Source organism: Eriocheir sinensis, chromosome 3, assembly GCF_024679095.1.
Source record: "Eriocheir sinensis breed Jianghai 21 chromosome 3, ASM2467909v1, whole genome shotgun sequence".
Taxonomy (NCBI): Eukaryota; Metazoa; Arthropoda; class Malacostraca; order Decapoda; family Varunidae; genus Eriocheir; species Eriocheir sinensis.
Window position 1 is genome coordinate 22,070,434 of NC_066511.1, and position 27,517 is coordinate 22,097,950.

Sequence of the window (27,517 nt, forward strand, 5' to 3'; positions counted from 1 at the left end):
TCTCTCTCTCTCTCTCGAATGCATATGATCTTGCAGCAGTCACTTTACTTTCAAATGATGGCGTTGTTATGCATCATGTAATATTCAGTTGGTGTTCCATGACTTAAGTGACTGGACGCACGAGAGGCAGCAGGTGTGAGTACAAATAGGCAAGCAGTGATGAGGCATTGATTGACCTTACTGCACGAATGGGTATCAGACCTTTTATTGCCTTATACATGGGTTAGATGAACGTTAGTAGTAAAGAGGAATAAAGTTACGGTATTGATCGTACTGCGCGTGAGGGTATCAGAAAAACGTTCCTACCTTAGATATGGGTTAGATGGATGTTGGTAATGAGGGTGGCAATAAAAAGTAATAAAGATAAGGTATTGATCCTACTTCACTTGTTGGTACCAGAGCCTTCCTGCCTTAGATATATTGATTAGATGGATGGTGGTAATCAAGAGTAATCAAGATAAGGTATTGATCCTATACTACACTTGTTGGTACCAGAGCCTTCCTGCCTTAGATATATTGATTAAATGGATGGTGGTAATCAAGAGTAATCAAGATAAGGTATTGATCCTACTTCACTTGTTGGTACCAGAGCCTTCCTGCCCTAGATATATTGATTAGATGGATGGTGGTAATCAAGAGTAATAAAGATAAGGTATTGATCCTATACTACACTTGTTGGTACCAGAGCCTTCCTGCCTTAGATATATTGATTAGATGGATGGTGGCAATCAAGAGTAATAAAGATAAGGTATTGATTCTACTGCACTTGTCGGTATCAGAACGTTCTTGTATACTTTAAATATAGGTCAAAACCGTTAAATGAATGGGAGCAATCAAGAGTAATATAAATAAGGTATATTGATCCTATTACACTCATGGGCTCCAGAACTTTCTTAACCTAAAATATATGGATTAGATGGATGTTGGTAATTAAGATTCCGTATCTCTGATCCATTAGCAAACTGATAACACCATGCAACTGTTGCTATACCACTAATTTCTTTCATTTCCTTTGTTGTATACTTTCCTGGTTACATACCTGCCTTTCCTTCTTGCTTTACATCTGATTAAAGAAAAAGAGAAAGAGTTGGGTAAATGGGTTCCTTGTCGCCGGAGGTGTAACAAAGACTGTGAGAAAAATCATGAGGGATAATGCTGACGGGAGTTAATTAGGAGTCGATTAGGAGGTTATTAGTGGTAGGTAGGTAGGCAGGTTGTGTTGTAGGGGGAAAAAGTATGGGTGTATGTGTAGAATGTTACAATGGTGTGTGTGTGTGTGTGTGTGTGTGTGTGTGTGTGTGACAGCGTCCTGGAAAAGGTGTAGAAGTCTGGGAAAAGATCAAGGTAGTGGGTGGGTGTAGGAGTAGTAGGTGTATAATAGGGTGTGGTTGGTAGACAGGGGGGTGGGGGGTGGGGGGTTGAAGGATGGCACTGGAAGAATTGCATGCGTGCGTGTACGTGTGTGTCTGTATGAGAGAGAGAGAGAGAGAGAGAGAGAGAGAGAGAGAGAGAGAGAGAGAGAGAGAGCATTAATAGCTAATCTTTATTGTTTTTTTATACACATACACAAATATACAGTACACACACACACACACACACACACACACATACTGACAACACACACATACACACCAACAAAGAAACAAAGAAACAGATCCACGCACGCAAGCTCGGGGATGTTTCAAGCAGCGAGACATGGGCGTGACGGCGACAGGGGGGACTTGCTCCAGTGTCACGCCTGACCTTTCCCGGGCCGTCAGTCTCCCACGTGGTCGATACAGGTGCTCCCTTTAATCACACGTGGCGGGGCCGCCCTCCCCCGCCCCGTTTAAAGTTCTTTCGGTCGTAGCTGAAGGGGGACTCGTAAACAACCTCACACCACGACACCTGACCAACTTGTTTGCGACCACTGTGGAAATGTTTGTTTTCTCTCTCTCTCTCTCTCTCTCTCTCTCTCTCTCTCTCTCTCTCTCTCCTATATGTACTATATACGTTTATCTATCTATGAATGTTAGTCTGGATTAACAGATGGATAGATATAGCAACAAAAAAGAAACAGATTGAGATAGATAAACAGATAGATATAGATAAGTGAGAGAGAGATAGGCAGGTAGGTAGACAGATAGTGCTGTGTGTGTGTGTGTGTGTGTGTGTTCCCCCATAGACAGGTAACTGGGCTGCACCCAACAAGTGTGATTGATCATTAGCCGTGACACAATAGCCTGTTGTGGTGTTGGGCGGAGGAAGGGTCCGTTTGGCGGTGTCTGGCACCTCCGCGTCCCTGCCATGCCGTACTGGGCTAAAAGTTGCCGATACATACAAGCCCGGCTGTGTAATCTGATACAGGCCTAATATTCCTTAAACTCGGCGGGGATGTGGCTGTGGCGGTGGCTGGCGAGTCACGTTCGTCAGCTGAACACGCCCTGCTGATATCATGGTGCCACACCTCATCATTAGAGGAGACTGGTAAACAAGGAAAAAAATAAAGAGAGCTGGTCCCGCTGACTTCATTTCCCCCGTCGCAATTACAGCCCCAAGTATTTCGGGACTGCGCGTTCGGTCCTCGCCGCTGATTGGTCCACGCTAGCTGCCAGACGACGCTCCATGTGACCAACTCCGAGGCGATGGGGCCGGTACGGGAAAATCTCACATCTATCTACTTCCTCTAAGCTGTAAATCCAACATTAAGGAAGGCGCTAAAGGATACCATAGAGTAATGCTGATTCTCGTCTTCCCAGCCCTGGCTCAGTAGGGAAAACAATTGTAAAGTATGGTTGGATATTTTCAGAACGGCCCCGCGAAATTTCATTATAAAGTCCATAGCAGACGAAGCCGTACGAGGAGCGTGGGCTGGGACTCCGCCCCTTGCTGACGTCATCGGTCGAGGGTGTGTCTATTCGCTGACTTGTGCTCCCAACGCAGCACCCGCCACCCCATTGGTCGGCATTATTACAAACCGACCAATCCGGGGCGAGGGGCTGTGCCTTGTAGATGACGCGAATATGACCCCTCTGGTTCAGTGTTTCTCTCGGTCTACCGTGGAAAGGATTGCCTTGTGCTGGATATTCAGGCAAACTCTGGGTGATTTTTGACTTTTGCCGGGCAAGGATGTATTTCGTTCTTATCTTCACGTAGACGGAGGCAGCCCCGAGGTTTGCAGAGTCGAGCAGCAAGCTTCAAACAGAGGTAAGGTCCCTTTGGCTCTTAGGGACGGGCTGGGGCTACGTGGCTGCCAGGAGAGTCCATTGTGAGTTCGGTGGGGGAGGTAGCTTGGTGGTGCTGGTGGTGGTGGTGATGGTGCTGGGGTGGGTGAGGCCATTGCTGGAGTTGGGGAGGTCGCTTGGTGGTGGTGGTGGCCAATGGCAGGAGGTTTGAGGAGAAGGTGTCTGGTGGTGGTGAGGCTCGTTGCGTCTGCATCAGATACGCTCGCTCCCTCGCGCCTCTCCTCCGCTGCTGGCCTTGAACTTACTACTCTAGCAGCTGTTTATCCCCCCGTCCTCCTCCACCTCCTCCCTCCGTCTCTCTCTCTCTCTCTCTCTCTCTCTCTCTCTCTCTCTCTCTCTCTTCGACCGTGAAGTGATCGTTAGTAGCTAATACAGACCAATAGAAAGTATATTACATCAATTTTTAGTTTCATTATTCTGACCAACCAATGTTATTGTGTTTATTTCATCTACTTTCTTTGTTGTCTGCTATCTCCGTTCGTGGGCACATACCTCGGCCATCTCCGGGAAAGAAAGGAGGCCGCAGTACCTTGGGAAAGCCAGTTCTCAATAAAGAAATATTCAAAGTATTGTACAATCACTATCAACGGGAAAGTCATGGTGTACTTATCATGAGGGTTCATCCAACAACAGTCAAACGTCAGTTGTAAGATATTTTGGGGCTTATCTTTCTTTGTCGTAAATACTATCAGAGGTGAATCTTTTGGTGTAAACTAATCAGCTTCGTTTCAAGTTTGTTCATACCTATATTTATTTATTTAAGACGGTAATTTAATTTTCTTGACTTCCTTAGCTCTGATAGATCTAAGCTTCACGTGATCATATATCCATCCTGTATTGTCAGGCCTGAAGGAAGGGGAATGGAGAGGACCATCAAATAAATGCAATAAAAAGGATGGTAAATTTTATCTGATAACGGACCAGTAGCACATACACACACACACACTTGAACACAACAGATGGGTAACAAGTATAGGAATGGGAAACGAAACTAAGGAATATTGAATTATAAGCCTTCTCGTGGAAATTTTAATCTTTCGTATGATGCAGAAGTACGAATTTAATTTATTATGTCTAACTTGAAACCCGACATCAGAAAACCTTCGACCACGATTACATATTTGTTTCTAGTGGAATATTACTGCATTGACCAAGTTATCTTAGTAAAGTGGGGTCACTCTATATCGACAAAAGTATAAAGAAAAATAGCTTCGGATGTCAGGGCCAGGTGAGGAGGTTGCCAGACATTTAAAGTGGCCCCAGCGTACGCGGGGAGGCGCGGCGCGGGCTAGCGGTGGCGGGCCGTCGTCTGGCTGGCAGCAGGGAGGCAGCCGACCAGATCCGCGCGAAGAGGTGGTGTTCAGTCACTTTAGTGGAGAAACGCTCGCCGTCTGTTTGTTTCCTTGGCCAACACCTTGTGGTATATCGCAATGGTTATGCTATACCGTTTCTATGTTTGATGTGGTGTGGGTAATATGAGGGCCTTTTGTTAGTCTACTAAATGCTCAACTTCACTCGCTTTCTTTGTGTTAAATGTCTTGGGTCTCTGTTCCTTGGTATCTCATGCAGCTTTTGTTGGGTAGTATACCTGTAAATATGTTTAGTATCTTGAAAGCAAATTCAGGGTACTCTCCGTCATAGATGCTGTACTACCTCTGAAGTAGGGATGGAAACATCTTTTATCTTCATTGCAACAAAAGTGGTCCGCGAATTTCTCATCATAGACCAAATCTGAACACTTGAGAGGTTATAGATAATGTTGCGTTGGTATGTAACATGTCTTTTCTTTGAAGAGGCTGGCGTCATTAAAAAAAAAAAAGTTGTATAAATGAGCAGGGTTGTATCGCACTGACACAAATAGTGTACAAATATACATATATTTCCGCCGCAATGGACGGTTACAAAAGTGTTTACTAGGTTACCGGTACTTGGGAAATCGATGCACAGTGGTTACCCTTTCCTCGCTTGCCTATTGTTTTTTTTTTTTTTTTTTTTTTTTTTTTTACATAATTGTCACGCTTTTTCTCACTCAATGCGTTGAACGAAGATGAAGTGCAGAAATGTGTTGGACAAAATACTGGGAACCTGCCAGTGCATTATTATTATTATTATTGTTATTGTTATTTATTATTATTATTATTATTATTATTATTATTATTATTATTATTATTGTTTTCTTTATAGACACCATAGAGAAGGATTTTTGATTCGTGCGATTAGTTTCACTAGACCTGGTCAAAGCAAGCAATGCAGTTTTTTTTTTATTACTTTAGGGAAAAGTTAGCTGGCCGAAGTTGGGAGTTAGGCGTTATTGGAGAGAATATTAATTCATATCTTCCAGACTATAGATAATTTAGATCTTGAATTCTACTTCAACTCTCTCTCTCTCTCTCTCTCTCTCTCTCTCTCTCTCTCTCTCTCTCTCTCCCAAACCTCGCCCAGATAATAACAACTAGACTGTATCTCACGCAGGAGTATATATATTTAGTATTTTTTTTAAATCAGCTTCTGATGTTATTTCGCTTATAAGAAAAAATAAATAAAAAGGAACTGACACCGGGGTGGAGGGCGGCTAGTGGGCGGAGGAGGGCTGGCAAACCTCCTCTCTCGGCCCTGTGCATCGCCTCCACAGTGTGTTTCCTCCTCCCACTTCCCGGCCTTGCCTCGTGGGGTGCTGGTCCTTTGGTATATTTCTATTCCTCTAACTTGGGTGCCTTACATCTTGGACCCATCATTCCACCGTATAATTCTCTCACTGTCGTATAATTTCCTTTAAAGGCGATTTTTCTGTCTGTACATGTGGCACCAGCGCAGCACTGCATCAAGTAACAAGCTGAAGACGGGACCTTCGCTATAACACCCATTCAAACTTGTGAGAGGAAGCCAAACCCTCTGAAAATCACATCTAAGGCAAAGAAAACGTGGTCGTGAGGTACATTACTGGAGACTTCAAGATCCAGACTAGACTGGGGAGATATTCCTTGGTGGGGGTCGATATGTCGCGGAGATGAGAGAGCTGCCTGCCTGCCTGGTCGCTCTGTCTAGCCCGAGGTGGGGTTGTGGCGGCCTGCTTCCACTGCTCCACTTTATTTACGGATCCACCTGCCGCTCTGGTCCATGGTGGCTTATAGAATGGCTGGGAATCTTTGAGTGGATGTTGCTGGGTTTGGACGATAAGGCGTGGATGAAGCGGTTTGGTGAGTGTGGGTGGGCGAGTGAGAGCGTGTGGTGACTCCTGGCATCACTCAGTCCCCTGTGTTTACTGGAGAGGAGTATTGACTGCTCTCTCTCTCTCTCTCTCTCTCTCTCTCTCTCTCTGGGTTTTTAAATGCTTGAGATGGGGTTTTAATATCTTGGGTTTTCGTTCTCGTGGTTTGTTGTCTAGGTTCTTCGTGGACTGGTAGAGTTTGCTTGTGGTGGACTTGCATTATTTTTTCTTCAAGAGAGAGAGAGAGAGAGAGAGAGAGAGAGAGAGAGAGAGAGAGAGAGAGAGAGAGAGAGAGAGAGAGTCCTGCGTTACACTGCCTCTCACGCCAAATAAACCATCTCAGTCATAAACCGTTCCTTGGGTTGTAGGTTGTTAGACTTTAGGAGGGTGACTTTCTACCATCAAGGGTACACCTCTGCTCTCCTTGTTTCCACCAGCACCACCGGAGGCACACTTCCAGTTCAAGATAGGGCTGTACACACACACACACACACACACACACACACACACACACACACACACACACACACACACACACACACTGCACTGCCATGCATTTCTATTTTTCCTCAAGAAGTGGAGAATCAAATTTATTAGGTCGAAATATGTGAACTCTGTTAAGACATGCCCTTTCCTGTATCCTTATGGAAAGAGAGAGAGAGAGAGAGAGAATTCACAAGTTTTTTCCGTCATTAATTTCTTGAAGCCGGTAATGAAGGACGTTGCAAAAAAACATTGTCTTCTTGGCAAAATACCTTCATATTACAAAGGCATTTCGTAGTATAATGATCATTTAGGCAACATGACTCCATATTACAAAGGCATTTCGTAGTATAATGATCATTTGGGTAACATGACTCAAGCTACTTTCATCATTCTAGAACTTTTTTATCACCCAAATATGTGACGTTAACGGTTAAGGAATTTGAAGCTCTGGAAATATGTAATAATAACACACCATTCTTAAGTGTTATAAAAAATATGCGGACGTTGTGACTGTAATTATGTGTAAGAGGTAGGATAGTTCTTTTCATAATTAAGTGGAGAATGTAAGAAATCCACTTGTCACTTCTTATTCTTGTGATTAAAAACAGGTCACGAGAATTTCCAGCGCATCAGTTTAGTCTAGAGGAACGTTTTCCTTAAAAGGCAACAAGTTAAGGCGAAATTGAATTGAGTTCCCAAGATACTGCTGACCTTCCCCGAAAGCACGTGTACCAGACTGGTTTGGATGTTTTCTTTCTTTCTCTTGCCTTGCGTCCTTGTTTTCATTTTCCTCAATCTTTCCCATTTCCGCATTTCCTCTTTTTTCATTTTCTTCAGTCTTTCTCTTCCGCATTTCTTCTTTCTTTCTGACCTCTTTCGTTGTGGTCTTTTCTCTCCGTTATTTTTTTTTTCTTCATTCTTTTTTATTTCATTTCTTCTCTTTGTCCTCTTATTTTGGTTTTTATTTCCGTCTTCCATTTTTCGTTATTTCAGTTTTTTTTAATTTTCTTCATTCTTTCATTCCTTTGCTTTTCTTTCTCTGTCCTCTTTCGTTTTGGTCTTTCTTTTTTTTTTACTTTTATAGAGTTATTTTCTCTAAATTTTATTTATATGTTTGCCTGTTCTTACTATTTTCTATTTTATGTTTCCGTCTCTTTCTTTGTTTATCTTTATATCTATCTATCTAGTTTTATTTTGATTTTCCACTTTCATTTGTATAATTTCATTCTTTCATTCTTTTTTTCTTTTAGTTCTTCGTCCTTTTCTTTATTTTTATATTAGTTTTTCCTCTCTCTCTCTCTCTCTCTCTCTCTCTCTCTCTCTCTCTCTCTCTCTCTCTCTCTCTCTCTCTCTCTCTCTCACACACACACACACACACACACACACACACACACACACACACACATCGCCTTTAATTGTATCGTATACATGATTTGGAAGTACACTTTTTCTTTGTGTGTGTGTGAGGTGGGGGGGGTGGAGAAGCGTGGTAATTATAGGAAAATTCAAATATATTATCTTGCAAGTTTCTCTTGAATTAACGCCAGCTGAGCATCTTGACTTTCCTTGAATTCTTAAGGGGGAAAATAATGTGTAAATTACCCGAAATTCACTTTATACGGCCTACTATTATTATTATTATTATTATTATTATTATTATTATTATTATTATTATTATTACCATTGCTATCATCGCCATTAGCATTATTCATATTAATTGTCCGCCTGGGTTCATCCGTTATATACTCATTGTCACATAAGTTACGGGTAGATTTTAATTTTTGTTATCTTCTTTTTCTTCTTTTGTTCCCATTATTATTATTATTATTATTATTATTATTATTATTATTATTATTATTATTATTATTATTATTTAGTAGTAGTAGTATAGTAGTTTTATTTTTTTCTTTGTCGTCTTCTGTCTGTTCATATTTATAGTTTTATAATACACACACACACACACACACACACACACACACACACACACACACACACACACACACACATACATGAAGCTTATCACATTCTTATTTGATTACCAGAGGCGTATATTGGGATTTTAAATGTCTCTGAAAGAGAGAGAGAGAGAGAGAGAGAGAGAGAGAGAGAGAGAGAGAGAGAGAGAGAGTTTCATTTGGCGCGGCGCCGTACATGAAGGAATTCTCATTTCACAACAGATTGGTCAAGTATCGTGGTTGCAGTGATCCGTGGGAGGCAAATTCCAGAGTCGAAGCAGAAATATTACTTATCCGTTCGTTCGTTCGATATTACGTGCCCTTGTGATAATACAACAGAGCTATTTAAGTAGATTTTGGCCACATATATTTACTACACGAATAAGAGAAAGTTGTATCTTGAAAAAAAAATAATAATAAGAGATGCCTGGAAAAGAAAGCTAAGTTAGGTTGGAGTCATCGCAATCTTCATCATTATAATCATCATTATATCAATTGTTATAAATAAATTCACTGAGGACAAAAGTCATTACCAACGTTTTCCACTTCTCTTTCTGATGATGTTCTAGTGGTCTTTCCTGCTCCAACTTCTTTTTTTCTTTCCTGCAAACTCAGAAGAAAACAAAATAAGTCCCAGCGGGTTGTGGCTTCGTCAAGAGTTACATCTACACTGGGATTGTCATCACTGTTCCTTTAGCGCTCAGGGACGGAACTGATGGCTCACGCAAACAAATAATAGAGAATCATTGCTCTCGCGCTCGGGGAGAGAGAAGACAAGTCGGAGAAAGTTAATTACACAATCAGAGCAATTTTCCAAGTGACTTGTTAAACCCGAGAGAGAGAGAGAGAGAGAGAGAGAGAGAGAGAGAGAGAGAGAGTGAGTCTTTGTAGTGAAAATGAACTTAAGATGTAAGTGATATGATTTGCATTTAAGATTTTGCGTTTTTTTTATATATAATTCTACCTGTGCATCCTGTAACATCTTATAGTCACAACCATTATATTATTGTTAGACATGAAGATGTTTTCATTAAAATTTGATTGTTACAGTATAGTTGCTTTGCTTATTAGTTTTACTCGGTCAATCAGTCATTAATTTATTTATTATTTAATCGATTTTTCTGTTTTATTCATTCATTCTTTGGTTTATTTGTTTGTGTTTAATTTCTTTATACGTTTAGTTATCCTTGTTAAAAATGCAGTCACGTCTTCAGTATGTGACTTTTTCCGAGCGCTGTGTCACGTGGGGCAGAGAAAGCGAAAGTTCAATAAAGAAGCTTTGCTCACTATTTCCCGCCGCTAAGTCAGGTTCAGCCGCGGGAAAGGGAGGGGGGTTAGCCATTCCCCACCCTCCCCTCCCCTGGCCCTTTCCTCCTCCCTTCTCCCTCTCCCAACCACCATCACCCCACCCGCTCCTTTCCCTCTTCCTCCCCCCTCGCCTCTCCATCCCCCAACCACCAACACCCCCCCTCTCCTTTCCCTCTGCCCCCCCTCCCCTCTCCACCCCCTACCGCCGTCACCCCCTCTCCTTCCCTGCTCCCCTTCCATGTGGTCACGAGAGAGCCTGGCCGGGGGATGAGGGGGGGCGGTAAGGATGGGGTGGAGCTCCTTGATTATGTAACATGTTGGCTCATTTCTCTTACCGGGGAAGGAATTTTTCATGACGTGCATCTCTCTCTCTCTCTCTCTCTCTCTCTCTCTCTCTCTCTCTCTCTCTCTCTCTCTCTCTCTGTGGATCGTCAGGCCGCTTGTAGTTAAAATCAGGGAAGCATAGTTTTTCCATGGTCTGTATGCGACAACTTAAATTAACTCCTACGTGAAATTATTGTAAATTGTTTGTTTAACATCATATCATATCACATATCGTATCATATATTTATTCAGTGCTACCAGATAGAGAAATGACTGCTTGAATATTTGGCAGCGTGATCACACACACACACACACACACACACACACACACACACACACACACACACAACCTCATTTCCTCTGTTTACTTTTGTGAACATACAGAGTTCTTACTTTTTTTTATGATACCCTTCATTGCATGATGTTACTGACTATATGCACCTCATATCTCCTAGAGTTGCTACATGTTGCATCTATGGGTTGGTGTCGGTACTAGTAATCCGCTGCGGTGGTCCCGCCGTCAAGTTCACCGTATATATAGGGCTGGAGGGGCGTCAGATATCTACTCAGCGAGTAAACAATATGTTGTGGGATGGGTAAAGAAAAAGGATAAAGAAAAATATTTTGAGCCTTCGAAATTTCCTAAGAAATTTCGCCTTAATATAAGTCACCGTTAATAAGGCATTCTGTAAAACAAATTAGCTTTACGACACTGTGTTGGGTCGCATCTTTTTTTTTATTATCTGGAACATGTAAATGGTTTTATCATAAATACGACCAGAAAATTTTACCGGCGAAAAATTTACCCAAAACTCATTAAGACCTTTATATGAGAAGGACAGTCTTGCCTTTTTCCCCAGGAACTGAATATTTTTTTTTGGCATGCTGGTGTTCCCACCGTGAGCCAGACGAATACAGACTAGGAAGTTAGGAACACAAATTAATATCCAACATTATGTGCACTCAGAATATGATTATTTTTCACATACACACCAATGACATAGTATCTAATTTTCCAGCTTCCCTTGTTTTTTGTTTTTGAAAATGAAGTCCCTTGCCTATGAAAATAGTTATTTTATGAGGTATTTATGCGAGCCATACTACAGGCGGTCAGGTCCGTCTGTTTCACCTACAAGAGAAGACAGCGGCGGCAGCAGCTCAGCGCTCTGCAAAGAAACAGCTCGCGTTGCGGTCACCTAACGAGCCAGACCCAGCATGATGTGAGACTGGCCGGCCAAGGAGGCGAACATATTGCAGTCGCTCTCGGCCGGCCGCAGGATTCTGTTAGTCGTGGCGGGGTCTGAGTCCGCCGGGTCCGTCCCTTCTCGTTGCTACGATGTGTTGTCCTCGGCGAAGTATACGAGACCATCACGCTACTCCTTAGACGATCCCCTGTGCCAGACTCCTAGTCTTAGCGGCGAGGCGGGGCTGCAGGGGGCGGCGGGAGGACTGTTACTCCTCCCACGGCGTCAGGTGGCCGGCTCGGCCTGCCATTGGCCCCACGCCCATCCAGCCCGACTCGCGGCTTGCTTCCCTCACTCCCTTCATCAACTCCCCTCCTTCCCTCGCCTCTGTCCCACCTTCTACCGCCTTCTCCTCCTCCTCCTCCTCCTTCTTCTAAATCCCCCCGCCCCTTCGTCTCAGCGTTTGAGACACAAGTATATAATATGGTTGATGCAGACTTGCAGAGTACGCCGGGAAGCAACTGGCGAGTACGCGGTGAGGCAGAGCGGCCGTGATTTTAATGCTGGGGCCGTTGCACATAAATTTTCGGAAGGTCTTAAACGTAGTCGCAGATTTTTCCTAGGTATATAAATATAAGAGTTGCATTGTTGAGTGCACTCGATACTAGGACGGTAGAATCCAGCGTTTAAGCAGACCCGGTGAGTCAGTGGTCAGCGTCCCGGCGGGTGGTCGGCAGACAGGCTGGTAGTCCATCCATAGTTTTATTGACTTTTTTCTTGGTCATCGCCGAGTGGTAATGTGACATTTTGTAGTTAGTAAAAAATTAAACAGTGGACAGACATTGGTGTTTGCAATAGTTTCAATTATTTAGATAAGAGCAAATTTAATACGTGAAGATTGTTATAAACAATTCAAGATTAAACGAAACTCGATAATAAACTACACTCAACGGTAATGTTTCATTACATTGTCTTCCTCTTCTGTCCTTTGTTAATGAAAGTTCACATTCAAGATTTCGTCTCGTTATAGAAAAAAGACAATTCTAAAAAGGAACAGTGATCGAAAAACAAGATATGACTTAAAACTTTCGTTATACTGATCACCTTCACATCCAACCCCACACCATAGCCGACAGGCACATGACCTAATATAAGAACATAGGGAAACTGCAAGAGGCCGGGTGGCCTACACAGGGCAGCTCCAGCATAGGTAGAAGCATTACCCGAATAGAATTGAGTTGTGGGTATTGTGGGTCTGAGGCGCCGGCATGATTTACTGTAAGAGGGTAGTTCACTGGTAAGGGACGAAAATTAGTAATGCCAAAGAAAAAGGATAGCTATCTGTGTGTGTGTGTGTGTGTGTCCATCGTAATAATATGTGTGGGCCAAATAAAACACATGGTATTAATGTACTATTTTCTGGCCCATCTTTAGATATCATATTTTTTTATTAAATTCAATCATTGCCATACTGCGAATCTCCGAAAATGGAGACTAAAATTTTACCTTCGACATGAAAATTATTTGCACCGGGGAGAAATATATGTGTATGTTGTCGTGTAAACAGATTGATGACTCAGTTGTATTGTTTTCCTTTACTTGATATATGAGGCAGACATGCCCACTTTCTTTTATCACACACACACAAAAAAATAATAATAATAAAGTATCACCATCACTACTACTACTACTACTACTACTACTTACTAACAACAACAGCAACAACAACCATCATAAATAGGGCTAAGGCTTCAGGTAAATCTGTCGCCACTAATTATTAGCCTTGCCTGTAGCCAGCCTTCGTTTTCTGCCCTATAAAAAGAATAACTTAATGAGGGCGCACTCCTAGGAAACTAAATTGGATCCTTGTCTTTCGTCTCATGTCTTTTTTATGTAATACCTTTTTACGTACTTTTCTTTTGTTTATGTCTTGTTTTGCTGATTTGCCTTTCGACTTCTATCTGCCTTGTATATGTCCACCTTTTTACCGGCGTTTATTGTTTTGTTTTGCTTGTTTGTTTTGTCCGTAGCCTGCGTCATGCACCGTAAAAAAAAAAAAAGAGAATAAATATTTTGCGGTGACAGCCCCAAGGTCACTATGAGGAAAGGAGTGCGTGGAGCGTGTCTCGGGGCTGCCTTGGCTGGCCGTCACGTGCGCTGCTCCTTCCCGCCGCGCCAAGCAGGCCACGCCACACCTGCTTCCTGCTGTTACCGCCCCTCTTACCCGCTAATACTGCTGCTGCCGGAAGTGTTGTTAGAGGCGTCCACCGCTTTATATTTCCTCTCTATTTTCTTTTCGTTTAATGCTAGTTGGGAATGCTGTCTGTCTACCTATCTATCTGTCTATCACATCTAGGTGTTTCATGGTTTTCTATAGTTATTTTATTTTCTTTTCATAATTCGGTATCTAAAGAAAAGTCTTGCTATATCATTGTTTGTGTATGATTTTATTATTATTATTATTTTTCCTTTTACTTGATGTCTGCGTGATTAACACATTTCTGCTAACTATTATTTCTGCCAGTATCACTAATTTATTTATTCTTCTTCTTCTTTTCTTCTTCTTCTTTATTATTATTATCATCATCATCATTATTGTATTATTATCCCCCTCCTCATATTCATTATTTAAGTTTCCCGTCATGCGTGATAATTTAGGTCGGTCAGGGCAAAGCAACTGTGTGCATGCCAGCCAGACACAGGTCACGGAGGAAAGGAGGGAGGGCGTCCTGGGGCCTGGGGTGGCGTGGCTCATGTCTCAGGGATCAGCATGTGCAGCGTGTACCGATGATGGCTAATATGGCAACGTCACAGCATCTTGGGGTTTACCGCTGAGTGGTTGCAGTTGAACCAATACAAGCAGAGCAACAAAAAAAGAAAAAAAAATGATTGCTCTCTCGGGTACCTACTTTTGTCAGTTTTTGTGTATGTTCCTTGACTGCCATCACACACACACACACACACACACACACACACACACACACACACACACACACACACACACACACACACACACACACACACACACACACACACACTGCCGGAATGTGTGGAAGCATAATATATAGAAGTAAAGCTAATGTAGTGCGTGATAGTAAACTACAGTCAAGTACTAAATTCGTTCGTTTTTGTGTCGGTGAGCCAGGGGTTGACAGACTCCGCAGCGCTGGCAAGGGGATGTGGGTTTCGTTGGTCCTCTTCACGGTTGGCAGACTCTTGGACAGTTTCGCTGAACTCCTGTATACTCGCTTTGTTATCCCAAGTTCAGTTTAGGAATGATCCTTCTAAACTTTTTTTCATTCGTAACCTGTAAGAAAAAAAAATAAAGAAACCTCTATTGTAGGAAATAATGTCAGTCAATTTGTGTCAATCGCACCTAAAGTTCAAATACTCTCAAAGCAGACATGGAAAAATTGGCTTTCTTGTCTGTATACGCGCTTTGTTATCCCAAGTTCAGTTTAGGAATGATCCTTTTAAACTTTTTCATTCGTAACCTGTAAGAAAAAAGATAAAGAAACCTCTATCGTAGGAAATAATGTCAGTCAATTTGTGTGTCAATCGCACCTAAAGTTCAAATACCCTCAAAGCAGACATGGAGAAATTGGCTTTCTTGTCTCCTTCACTGGCTTTCGAAGAGGTTTGCGTTTCTCCCCTCTCTTGGGAGTCGAGTCTTGCACTGCACTACAAGAAGATCTGCATATTTTTCCTTCCCTCGGGGCGTACAAATACCAAGTCGGCTGGTGTGCTGTGCTGGATGGCGAAAGTGTTCGTATCCGTGGTCACACTCCTGACAAATCAGTTCCACATTTACAAAAACTTGCACGAATTATGTCTTATCAGGCAAGGGCACGTTTCTATTGTTGCGCTGGCCTGTGAACCTGCCCCAAACTCATTATGGTGTGCTGAGAGGATGAAAGTCACTGCAGTCCTGTCTTTAGTAGTCGATGAATATATTCCTTCACGCTTACTCAGACCTTGGAGACTTTGAAGCACGAGACTGAGGAACGTGACACAAGATAAACATAATTGTCTCGTTGCCCTGAATATAGGAGTCGAAACTTGTGTCAGAGGCAGGAGCAAACATTTACTGGTGACTAGTATAGACGACGCCCAATGATAACCTTTGTCTCGAAAGCCTGAAGGGTTGACGCATTTTTCTTCTCTTTTAGTCTTTACATTTATCTCCTCTGCATATAATAGATAGATTTCTTTGTGTAAAAGTTCGATTCAGTATTATGTAAAAGTTGTCATCTTGTTATTTTTATTTATAATTTTATTACTATTATCATTGTCGTCATCGTCATCATATTTTTAGCATATTTTTGCCCCGCCCTTTCCATTTGACAGCGATCGGCCATAAACATTCCCTCCTATACCTGCTTGCTGGTGATATATATCCAGTCGAGTGAGGTGAGGTTTGAATTTAATCATCATGACCTCTCATTGAAAGTCGAAGGTCCAAGGGAAAGAGTTTGTTCAAATCGTAGTAAATAAGAGTCACCAACAGCTTCGTGTGTTGATGCTGATGATGTCGATGTATGATGGAATGATTGTTTCTTTGCCGCGTTGATATCCTACTACCTCTGTAGTTGCCGCCCTAGTCATCCTCCCTCTCTTCTTGGCCTCATGAGTCTCGGGTTTCCGTGTCATTTGTGTAGGTAACCGTTGCCTCATCCAGAGTCCGTGATGCTGACCAGAGCGTCACCACTGTTTTCTAATCTTTTTTTATCCTTCATTTATTCCATTCTTTTCAGTTAGTTATACCTTTTCCTACAAAATGCTTCCTAGGCTTTGGCGTTATTTGGTAAGTGCATATTTTCCGTATGGTTTCTTTCCCGGTTCTTAAAATAGTGGGAAAAAATCCCAGTGCTGTCCACCGTCCCAATGCAAGAGTTGACCAGCATCTCCATCGTTTGATCTCTTTCACTTGGTAAACTTTGGAATCGAAATTATCTTTATATTTCGGCGTCCTCTATTTATTCTTTATTGAGGCAACAAATGGGGAACTTTCCAAACTCTATGTAGGTAGAAGGCAACACTGTGCCATCCTTTTGGAGAAACAAATGAGAGCACTTCCCCCCCCTTCATGCCGAGGGACAGAATACAGTGCTGCCCTCTACCAAAATTTAGCTTAGAATGCCCCCATGGCAGGCACTTTTTAATAAATCAATATTGCCCTTGGCTTGCCTCCAACATATACCGTACCGTATGAGAAACACATTTAGTTTAGATTTGTGTTGGTAAATGCAGTTCGTTATTCCATTCATTATTCCACTCGTTATTCTGTGATCTCGGAGGGCGTAGTATTATTGAGGAAGGAAGTGAGGCCTCGCTCTGAAGACTCATCGATGATTCAGGTTACACTGACCAGAGAGGGCGTCCTTAAAATTAGAAGAAAATGTGGCGCTGTCTGCGTTGTCTTTTACGGTGTAGACATGGCGCGCGGACTATGAAAACTAGCAGGAAGAACGGAAGAAAAGAAAAATGATGGTGAGCAGGAGCGTGGGCACAGCGCAGTAGTGGCAAATAGTATAATAAAGACTTTTAAAATTGATCAGGGATGTGCAATGAACTATAAGCGGCTTTGTGACCATTGTGAGATAATCTAGTAAAACCGACAACCAAATTTGACCGTGAGCTGAAGCAAGTCAGAGTAGGGCTGCAGGAAGACATGATTTGCTGTCGGCTGAACTTACATTCTCCTGAAAGACGTTGAGTGTGAGGTAATGTTTTTTTTTAATGAATTAAAGTGATCAATTAGGGGGATTTAGATGAGGCACTTAAATTAAAAGTGGATGTAGGAACACGCAGCAGTGGGTATAATTTCGATAAATTCAGATTCAGGAAGGAAAAGGACAAACATAAAACTGGTTTACTAATAGGACAGTGAATGAGTGAAACAAATTAAGTATAGGTGATTTATGTAGTTGGTGCAACATGATTGAAAAATTTAAATGGAGCTTAGACATGATTAAAAATGGGGAGCGACGTTGGTGTTGAAGAAGAGGAGTAACATCTCTACACACACACACACACACACACACACACACACACACACCGCGAACGTTCGGATGAGGTGTCTGCCCCGGGCATCTCAGCCTGAGGAGCCCTGCCAGGCCTCGGTCAGTCCTCGTCTGCAACGGGCGCCGCAAAAAATAATAGCGGGGGAGGGAGGAGGGTGAATCAGTCTCTCTCTCTCTCTCTCTCTCTCTCTCTCTCTCTCTCTCTCTCTCTCTCTCTCTCTCTCTCTCTCTCTCTCTCTCTCTCTCTCTCTCTCACACACACACACACACACACACACACACACACACACACACACACACACACACACATATTGATTTCATTGAATCTAGGTTATGACAGTGGAGCGTGCGTGAAAAAAGGGTAGTAGTAGTAGTTGTAGTAATAGTAGTAGTAGTAGCAGTAGTAGTAGTAACAGCAGTAGTAATAACAGTGGCAGTAGTAGGAGGAGGAGGAGTTATTGTTGTAGCAGTATACCATAGACATACCGTACCAGTAAACCAGTATACCAATGACAAAAAAAGAACACAAATACATAATAAAAAAATACGACATAAGCAATAATTGTCCCAGTATTATAGCATTTAGCGGTGGTGTTAGTGGCTAGGCAGGAGGGGAAAGGGGAGAAGGAAGACGGGAAAGTCAAGTTGGTCGGTGGTTGGAAGGAGGAGGGAGAGCAAGGAATCAACAGGTGGTATTGGGGGTGGGGGAGGGAAGGGGAGGGGGGTGAGGGGAGAGAGGAGTCCTGGCAAAGAGGGGGAAGGGAGGGGGGGACGTAGGAAGGAGAACGCTGGAAAGTAGGCAATAGGTAAGCAGACAGGATACCCCACGCTACTCTAGAGGCATAAGAGAGAGAGAGAGAGAGAGAGAGAGAGAGAGAGAGAGAGAGAGAGAGAGAGAGAGAGAGAGAGGAAGCTACCCACCTCTTCATAAATTAGTACCCGTGGTAGTCGTAGAATGGTCGTACAGCATGCAGGAGCCTACCGTTCTTTTACGTAACTACATCATGGAAAAAAAAAAGTCCTTGTTCTTGATTGGCTGATGTTCGTCATTCTTCTCTCTCAGAACCGTGTCGAATGGGAATGATTTACAACGTCTGGCTTGAAGAGAGAGAGAGAGAGAGAGAGAGAGAGAGAGAGAGAGTGCGCATACAGTTTTGGTGTAGCCTTTAATTAAAGTTGTAAGCAAAAGACTAACAGTTATTACTAAAGTTATATGTGACATGTGTTGATAAGCTTAAACAAAGGCAAAGTTCAGCTCAAGCATATTTGTATTTACGTAACCTACAAAGATTTTGTTAGCACTACTTGTGGCAGATTCTCTCTCTCTCTCTCTCTCTCACACACACACACACACACACACACACACACACACACACACACACACACACACACACACACACACACACACACACACACACACACACACACACACACACACACACACACACACATTATTCTGGAGCACAATTATACATGGTGAACTTAAAGTTAGGTTGTAATAATTATCTTGGCAGCCATTTTAATTGTTTTAGAACAGAACAATGATGATGATGGTGGTGTGTGTGTGTGTGTGTGTGTGTGTGTGTGTGTGTGTGTGATGGCTTCCACAATTATGACGTCCGGTGCTCCAGCGCCTATACATGTTTCTATGAAAGGAGATAGGAGCACAGGAATCTTTACCGATAAGTGAATTAAGTCCAAAATGTTAAGTGTAGCGTATCACTGAGGATTTTCCGATGTAGATGAGTATATACATTATTGCCTCAAATCGCCAATTCCTTTTTTTGTGAATGTCCCGTCCGCATTGGTGACAAAAATCAAGTGAAGGTCCATAAAACCGTATGAAAAAAAGGTCGTTTGAAGGTTTTGGTGGCTACCTGGTGCCTGCGGGAAGGGTGTGTGGGACCGGGGGAGGGAGGGGGAAGGCTGGCAGGGGGGTTGGTTGAAGGGCGAGGGGAGGAGGATATGGCTGGCAGGGGGCTGGAGGGAGGGTTGGAACGGCGAGGGGGTGAGGGAAGGAGGGGATGGGTGGTAGGGGGCTATGGAAGGAGGACAGGGAACAGGGTGGGGGCGAGGGAAGGGGATGGGTAGTAGGGGGCTTTGGAGGTAGGACGGGACAGGGGGTGGGATGGAAAGGGAAGGAGGGGGATAGTGAGGGAGTGGGGCGTTGAGGGAGGGGTGGGTAGAGAGGGCACGGTGGCGTGACTGTGTGGAAATGGCTGTGGAATGAATGCTTTAATTAAGCCACTCAATGCCGTAACCTCTGTCAGGCGCGGTCCCTGATGCCGCACGAGGAGCACATGAAGTAAACAATATTATTACATGCTGAAGAAAATAATAGAAAGAAGAAGCAAAATGTGAAGATGAAGAACAAGAAAATGTAGGCTTACATGAAGTAAACAATATTATTACACGCTGAAGAAAATAAAAGAAGGAAGAAGCAAAATATGAAGAACAAAAATTATCGACTTAGGACTTCACGAAAAAAATAATATTGCATGCTCAAGAAAATAATGGTAAGAAGAGGAAGAAGCATACGACGATGAAGATGAAGAACAAGAAAATGTAGACTTGGACATAATTCGGGTAGGATTTTAACGACAAATAAAACTCGACATAAATAATAAGTATGAAAAAAAAAATAAGTATAATGTAAACTTTAACGTAGATGAAACCACAGGTATAATATTGTTATTGAATTGCTTAAAAAATAGTGATGGTGATGGCGGTGTAAGGGTGAGGAGATGAGCGTGAACGTGTCGATTTGGTGGTGATGGTGATGTGACAATGTACAGGAAAGAAAATGGTGATTGGACTAGTAGAAACGATGTGGGTGGTGATGTGGCAGTGAACAGAAAAAACGATAATGACTTGTATAATATTGGTGATAATGAATGATGGTGTGGCAGTGGGCATTAAGAAAAAAAAGATGGTGATTGGCTTGATATTGATGGTGATGGTAGTAGAGGTGGTGGTACTTGTATAATATTGGTGATAATGAATGATGGCGTGGCAGTGGGCATTAAGAAAAAAAGATAGTGATTAGCTTGATGTTGATGGTGATGGTAGTAGAGGTGGTGGTGCTTGTATAATATTGGTGATAATGAATGATGGCGTGGCAGTGGGCATTAAGAAAAAAAGATAGTGATTAGCTTGATGTTGATGGTGATGGTTGTAGAGGTGGTGTGTCACTGAGTAGGAAAGAAAGTAGTTGATGTAAGTTAATATAGTACTTGTGGTGCAGAAAAGATGGTGATTTGTTTCATAGTGGTGGTGGTGGTTAACGTTGCCAGATTGTCGTACTCAGCTTCTTATGTTTGCCGATTTGACGATTTCCAACCCCAAAATTGTCTCTTCCACCCCAGTAACTGGCTTTATATATAGTTATCGTTAAAATGGTTAATTATTGGTGTTTCTTGGCAATTGTTGTGGGTCAGAAACCGGTAAATACGAGGCTGAGTACGATAATCTGGCAACGGTGGTGGTGGTGGTGAAGTAAGAGTGGACAGGGAAGTAGATGGAAGTTATGCTAGTGGTGAAGGTGGTGATAAAATGGGCAGGGAAGTAGATGAAGGGTGTTATGTTAGTGGTGATGAAGTAACAGTGAGCAGGAAAGTAAATAGAGGTTGCAATGCGAGTGGTGAAGATGATGAAAGGGGAATGGGCAGGGAAATAGATGGAGATTGTTATGCTGGCAAGGTGATGGTGGAGAGGAGATGGCGGTTATCATACTAGTGAAGGTGGAGATGCTTGCTAGTGATAAAGAAAGTGGAAAGGAAAAAAAGAGATGCTTTATAAAAAAAAGTGATGGTGTAGTGTTGGTCGAGGGAGATAGTGGAGGCATCCCACGACGGAGAATTTCGCTCCAATTACAGTTCCTCCCCCAAGGTTTGTTTATACAGGAGTAGGGGTGAAGGGGGGGTGGCGAGGCCGAGGAGGGGCCGCGCCTCAGGAGTCCATCACATTAGTGGAAGATTGTGGGGGATCTTGAAAAATAAGGAAGGAGAGAGAGAGAGAGAGAGAGAGAGAGAGAGAGAGAGAGAGAGAGAGAGAGAGAGAGAGACTACTTCTTGGGCGTCTTAGTACTGGAGAGAGAGAGAGAGAGAGAGAGAGAGAGAGAGAGAGAGAGAGACTAATTCTTAGGCGTCATAGTACTGGAGAGAGAGAGAGAGAGAGAGAGAGAGAGAGAGAGAGAGAGAGAGAGAGAGAGAGAGAGAGAGAGAGAGAGAGAGAGAGATTGCTATTAAGGCTACAGTAATTGGAAGCTTGGGGGAGACTTCGCCAAAAAAAAAAGAAATGCAGAGTAATGTTGAGTGAGCTGGAGGTGGCGTGGCAGGATCGAGGGGAACAGCAGACAGATCTCACAACTTCATTACTGCAGGATTTTAACGTAACACAACCACCACCACTAACAACACCACCCCAAGAACAGCGTACGTAACAATCACTCCCTCTCCTCCCACTACTAATGTCAGTGAAATTGAGAAAACTCCCAACTAAGAACACAACGCCTGAGTCACAATTTTTAACGCCACTACCACCAACAACATCACGTAGAACAGCACCATTAACAGAATCACTTCCACCCCTCCCCCACTACTAACAATAAAACTAATAAAAAGAACGAAAAGGATATAACAACTCTGAACCAATGACACACCGCCGGTAAGCCAGTTTTTAACACCACCAACAACAACAACAGTAACACAACTCATCCTGTCACTACCCACATTAACCATCACCACCACCACCACCACCGCAAGAACGAAAACGAAAATGATAAACCACAGAAAAGGCCGAGGTCACTACAACCACTTCAACCACCACCGCTACCCACAACAATAAAACAACCCCTCCTGTCACAACCACCACTACCGCCGCAAAAACAAATTCGAAACAGATGCACCACCAAACGAGAAGTCAACAACACACCAGGGTATAGCCACAACCACTATAGAACCATACCATATTAGGCATAACCAACACAACCAGCATCACGGCGGCCGGCCACCTAATGTACCGTACTACGTGATGCTATAAAGACGTCCGCCTCTGTGTATGTTTATTTATGCTTCACAGTAAATGGTCAATTCCAAATCCGCTATCATCCCAAACCATAATCATAAAAATACTGCGCCTTGCTCTGTCTCAAAAGGCCCGTATTCCTAGACGTTCTCGGGCTTCACAAATATTTCCTTAGGCCTCGAAGGAGATTACTAGGGTTCTCATGAGTGTTTTTCTCGTTCATGGTGTAGTAACCTTGTCAAACTATCACAAGGCTCATCAAAATACCCATGGAAATACCCACAACCTTTACGAAAGCCTTATCAAATGTGGATGTAAACCCCCCCCCCCACCCACCCCAGTAATGGTTGAGCATATGGGCTTAACCGAAGAGTATGCGAGGTCCCTCAGACACCACAATGTACTGGGAGACTCCACCTTATTACACCACCTTTCGCAGCAAGACGGGGCTGCTGGCACGGAATGGAACTTGAACCGAAGCGGAGAACGAGGAGGCAGGGAGGGAGGGATGAAGGGAAGAGCGAGGGTTGTTGCGGGCGAGGTAGAGCGGTAGACGAGGGTGATGGTGGCCTGTGTGAACCGAGGAGGGTGAGGGAGGAAGGGGCGAGGGTGGTGGTATACGGTGGTTGTCGCCTAGATGTGTCCTGTGGGGCTTGATGGTGAGGGGTGTAGTGGAGGCAGAGACGGGGAGGGGCCAATAGAGTGATGTATGATGAGGAAGAATCAGGCGAGAGGCAGGAGGAGGATAAGGAAGGGGAGGGAGAGCTAAGATTCATCATCGCACCAAGTTTCCAGGGAGACGAGAGGACCCAGCCAACACACACACACACAAACTGAAAAAAAATAAGTTCTCAAAGTGTCCATCATATTTATACAGAGAGAGAGAGAGAGATCCTTGCCTCGCTTTTTATCCATTCTCTCTCTCTCTCTCTCTCTCTCTCTCTCTCTCTCTCTCTCTCTCTCTCTCTCTCTCTCACATCCACACACTAGCCTCTTGAGGATAAAGTCTTTGAGCTTCGATTATCAGCATGTTTGTTTGTTTTTGTATCATTTCTATTCCAGGTACTCCTACTACAACTCTCTCTCTCTCTCTCTCTCTCTCTCTCTCTCTCTCTCTCTCTCTCTCTCTCTCTCTCTCTCTCTCTCACACACACACACACACACACACACACACACACACACACACACGAGCCCACTGCATATTGATCTCACTAAGTCTTCTCATTAGGGGAAGTGTCGAGTTGTGTGTGTGTGTGTGTGTGTGTGTGTGTGTGTGTGTGTCGCTCGCCCGTCCAGGAAATACTCCAGTAAAATAATTATTAGGAAAGTTATTTCGGAAAGAATTTTGAGCTAATCGTATATATTCTTTATTTAAGCGGCATCCAGGGACTGAGGAAGGACAATAATATATATAAATCAGTTTTGTGTTCGTGGATTCAAGTCCACAGATAAATAAGCCTGAATGTATAGCTTTGGTTGTGTATTAGACGCGTGAACACGGCCGTTATCTCTCTCTCTCTCTCTCTCTCTCTCCAATGAAAATCTGAAATCCTATTATTCCTCTCAATTCGTTTTTGCCGAATTTGAAAAGTCGATTAATTTCCGTTACCACAAATTGCCCTTGAGAGAATTTGCATGTTGAAAATGGACAACCCAACCCAAGAGTAACTCCCCACCCCCCTGTCTGTCTGTCTCTGTCTTCAGCTTTCTGTTTGCCTCTCCGTCTCTTTGTCTTGTCTGTCTGTCCGTCTATTTTTTTTTTTTTTTTCGTCGCCTTGCCAGTGTTTGTGTCCGTTGGTACTGGTCAGTGGTCTCTCTCTCTCTCTCTCTCTCTCTCTCTCTCTCCATAGTCTATTTAATTGTATGGTCGTCTGTCTGTAAGTGTCTGTGGTTATCTCTCTCTCTCTCTCTCTCTCTCTCTCTCTCTCTCTCTCTCTCTCTCTCTCTCTCTCTCTCTCTCTCTCCGGACTACGGACTACGGAAGATCGTCAGGTGGTGTGTGTGTGTGTGTGTGTGTGTGTGTGTCAGGAGGGAGGAGGAATGAGAGGGGAAGAGAAAGAGCGGCTGGGGACGGAGGAGGGAGAGGAGTTGGGAGGGGAAAGGGGAAGGGGGGAACAACCCTCGTATCTGAGTCTTTATCCAGCCAGAAAAACAAAGAATGCTGAGGGGAATGGGGGACGGAAGGGGGCCATTGAGAGAGAGAGAGAGAGAGAGAGAGAGAGAGAGAGAGAGAGAGAGAGAGATTTTGGGGTAGAAAAGGAGAATGAACAGCTGGAGAGAGAGAGAGAGAGAGAGAGAGAGAGAGAGAGAGAGAGAGAGAGAGAGAGAGAGAGAGAGAGAGAGAGAGGTTTTGGAACAGAGAAAGAAAGAACAGCTTGAGAGAGAGAGAGAGAGAGAGAGAGAGAGAGAGAGAGAGAGAGAGAGAGAGAGAGAGAGAGGGAGGAAGCAGTGGAGAAAATGATGGCAGTGGGAGCGCTATCCTGAGGGGAGGAAGAGGAAGGGGGGGAGGGGAGGGGGGGAGTCTGCAAGATTGAAGGGAGAGAACCTTTTTTTTCCGCCTTTTCCTCCTTCTGGTCAATTTCTGGTTGCTGTCAATATGATTTGGGGTGAAGAAGGTGGGGGGCGAGGAGGGGGAGGAGGTAGTGTATAATACTCATAATCCGACCTTAGAGAGAGAGAGAGAGAGAGAGAGAGAGAGAGAGAGAGAGAGAGAGAGAGAGAGAGAGAGAGAGAGAGTTTTAGGTACAATTACATTACTTTCTTTCGTATTTGATTGAATGAGGGGAAGAATTCAAAGGTTAAAAAAAAGTATCGTTAAATCATTATATAGTAGTACATCATATTAATATCCATTCTGCACCAGTAAGCGTAGCACAGAAAATGATCGTAAAAGGGAGATAAAAAAAGAAACAGATTACAGGAATTATCAGCGGCGAGTCGTAATTATGTAGTAGTAGTATTTGTAGTAGTTGTAGTTGTTGTTGCTGTTGTTGTTGTTGTTGTCATTATCGGCGTGTAACAAAGTGGAGGGAGTCGGCGGAGCAGTGTTCGCCTCAGGTGGTTTGATTAATTAAGGAATGGTGTGTGAGCGTGGCGGCTGCTCACTGGCTCGGCGCCTCACGTGTGGCTGCAATAATAGCCTCGGTGTTGTTTCGTTAGGGTTACCAGACCTGCCACACACTCGACAGTCACTGCACCATCTACACAAGCCACCCTACACTACGCTACATGCATACACTCATCAGCCTTAGACACATTTTTTTCACCAAACACTTTCTGCTTTCACAACAAATATTTCCAAAGGCCACAAAGAAATTTAGTTGGGTCCTCATGAGTGTTTATCGCAATCATGGTGTTTAAGCCTTGTCAAATTATCGCTAGGCTCAACTGTTCATGGGTATGCCTTCAACTTCTGCGAATGCCTTATCAAAATTAATGTGGGTGTGTAATCGCTGAAATGTTTGATAATATGATCCTGAGACACATTGTTCTTTTTATGAAGGAAGACTACGTGCTGTTGAAAAAAAATATAAAAAAAGTGAAGTTCGACAAGGGCAAAATTAAACCAGTATAGTCTGCTCTCCAACAGGTTAGCATAGCTTGGATAGCTGCAGCAAATTCTTGGGTGGTGGAAAAAAAAAACTATGTATATATAATATGCTAGTTGTCAAGACGCTGCGGTGGGCGGCATAGGTAACAGAACACAAGAAGATTTACATTTCGACAAACGCAACCATGATTAGACTAGTGAACTGGGCAACCGACAGTATAACATGACAGGGACAGAAACCAGAACTCTCGTGTGTGGGGGTGAAGGCTGCATGTGCTGCTTTTCAAGACGCTGAGAATGTAGGAAATGGCAGACTCCCTCCATGTGTGAGGGGGGTCAGGGGGGTCTCGAAGCCTCTCCTAAACATTGTTAATTAGGTGTTGTGGTGATGCTGCTCCTTCGTGTTCCCGTTTTGTGCTGGGCTGACCCTAATTGGATAAGAGAGCTAAGATCTTACTTGCAATCGTTAGGGGATAATTGCCCCCGTCAAGATAGCGTATGTTTGTTCTTCTTCTGCTTCTTTTCCTTCATTTCTTCCTCCTCCTTCAGTGTTGTTATATTTGTCTGATTGTTTGGTAGTAGGTGGTCGACTTTGCTGCAGGATCGTTAGTACTATTAAAAAAATGTCTGAGGAATGTGAGAAAGAAGAGGCTTAACCATTATACAAAGACCCTGGAAGAAGACAGTAGGATATTTGAAGTACCATAAAGATTTAAAATAAGAACGTTGCTAAAAGAATGGAGGGTCTTCGGTTACAATCGCTCCTTTAACAATGTAGTGTAGAGGATCATATGTTATTTACTTTTCGGTCTTGTAAAGGTGTGGAGCTCTTGCTACGGCGAAAGGGTTGGGGGTAAGGGGGGTATGCGTGCTTCTTCTTCCTCTTCTTCTTTTGCTGTATAGGCTCTCAGTCTCGTCAACTCCTCTCCTCTTACTGATAGTCTTCTACCTCTTAAAGTCCGCTGACATGTTTCCTCGCTTTCTATCTTCTATCGATATTTTCATGCTGACTGCTCTTCTGAACTTGCTAACTGCATGCCTTCCCCCCCTCCCGCGGCCCCGCTGCACTCGACTTTCTACTCAAGCTCATTTCTGTACTGTCCAAATGTCTTATGTAAGAGTTAAACAGCATCTTCATTCTTTCATCCCTTTCACTGTTAAACTCGGAAACAATCTTCCTTCGTCCGTATTTCCTCCTGCCTACGACTTGAAACTCTTTCGAAATTGACC

At 43.3% G+C, this 27,517-nt stretch overlaps 1 protein-coding gene across 10 annotated transcripts in view; it reads left to right on the top strand.

Annotated features, from left to right (window-relative positions):
* The first annotated feature begins 3,007 nt into the window (after window positions 1–3,007).
* Window positions 3,008–27,517, top strand: part of LOC127006573 (polyhomeotic-proximal chromatin protein-like) — a 78,945-nt gene continuing 54,435 nt past the window's right edge. For 7 of the 10 annotated variants that reach the window (XM_050876580.1, XM_050876612.1, XM_050876634.1 and 4 more), the window contains exon 1: window positions 3,010–3,186. The gene's annotated coding sequence lies outside the window, so the exon portion shown is untranslated. Of the gene's footprint in view, window positions 3,187–6,397; window positions 6,422–27,517 lie in introns of those variants that run through there. The other 3 variants (XM_050876623.1, XM_050876680.1, XM_050876601.1) reach the window with 2 other exon arrangements.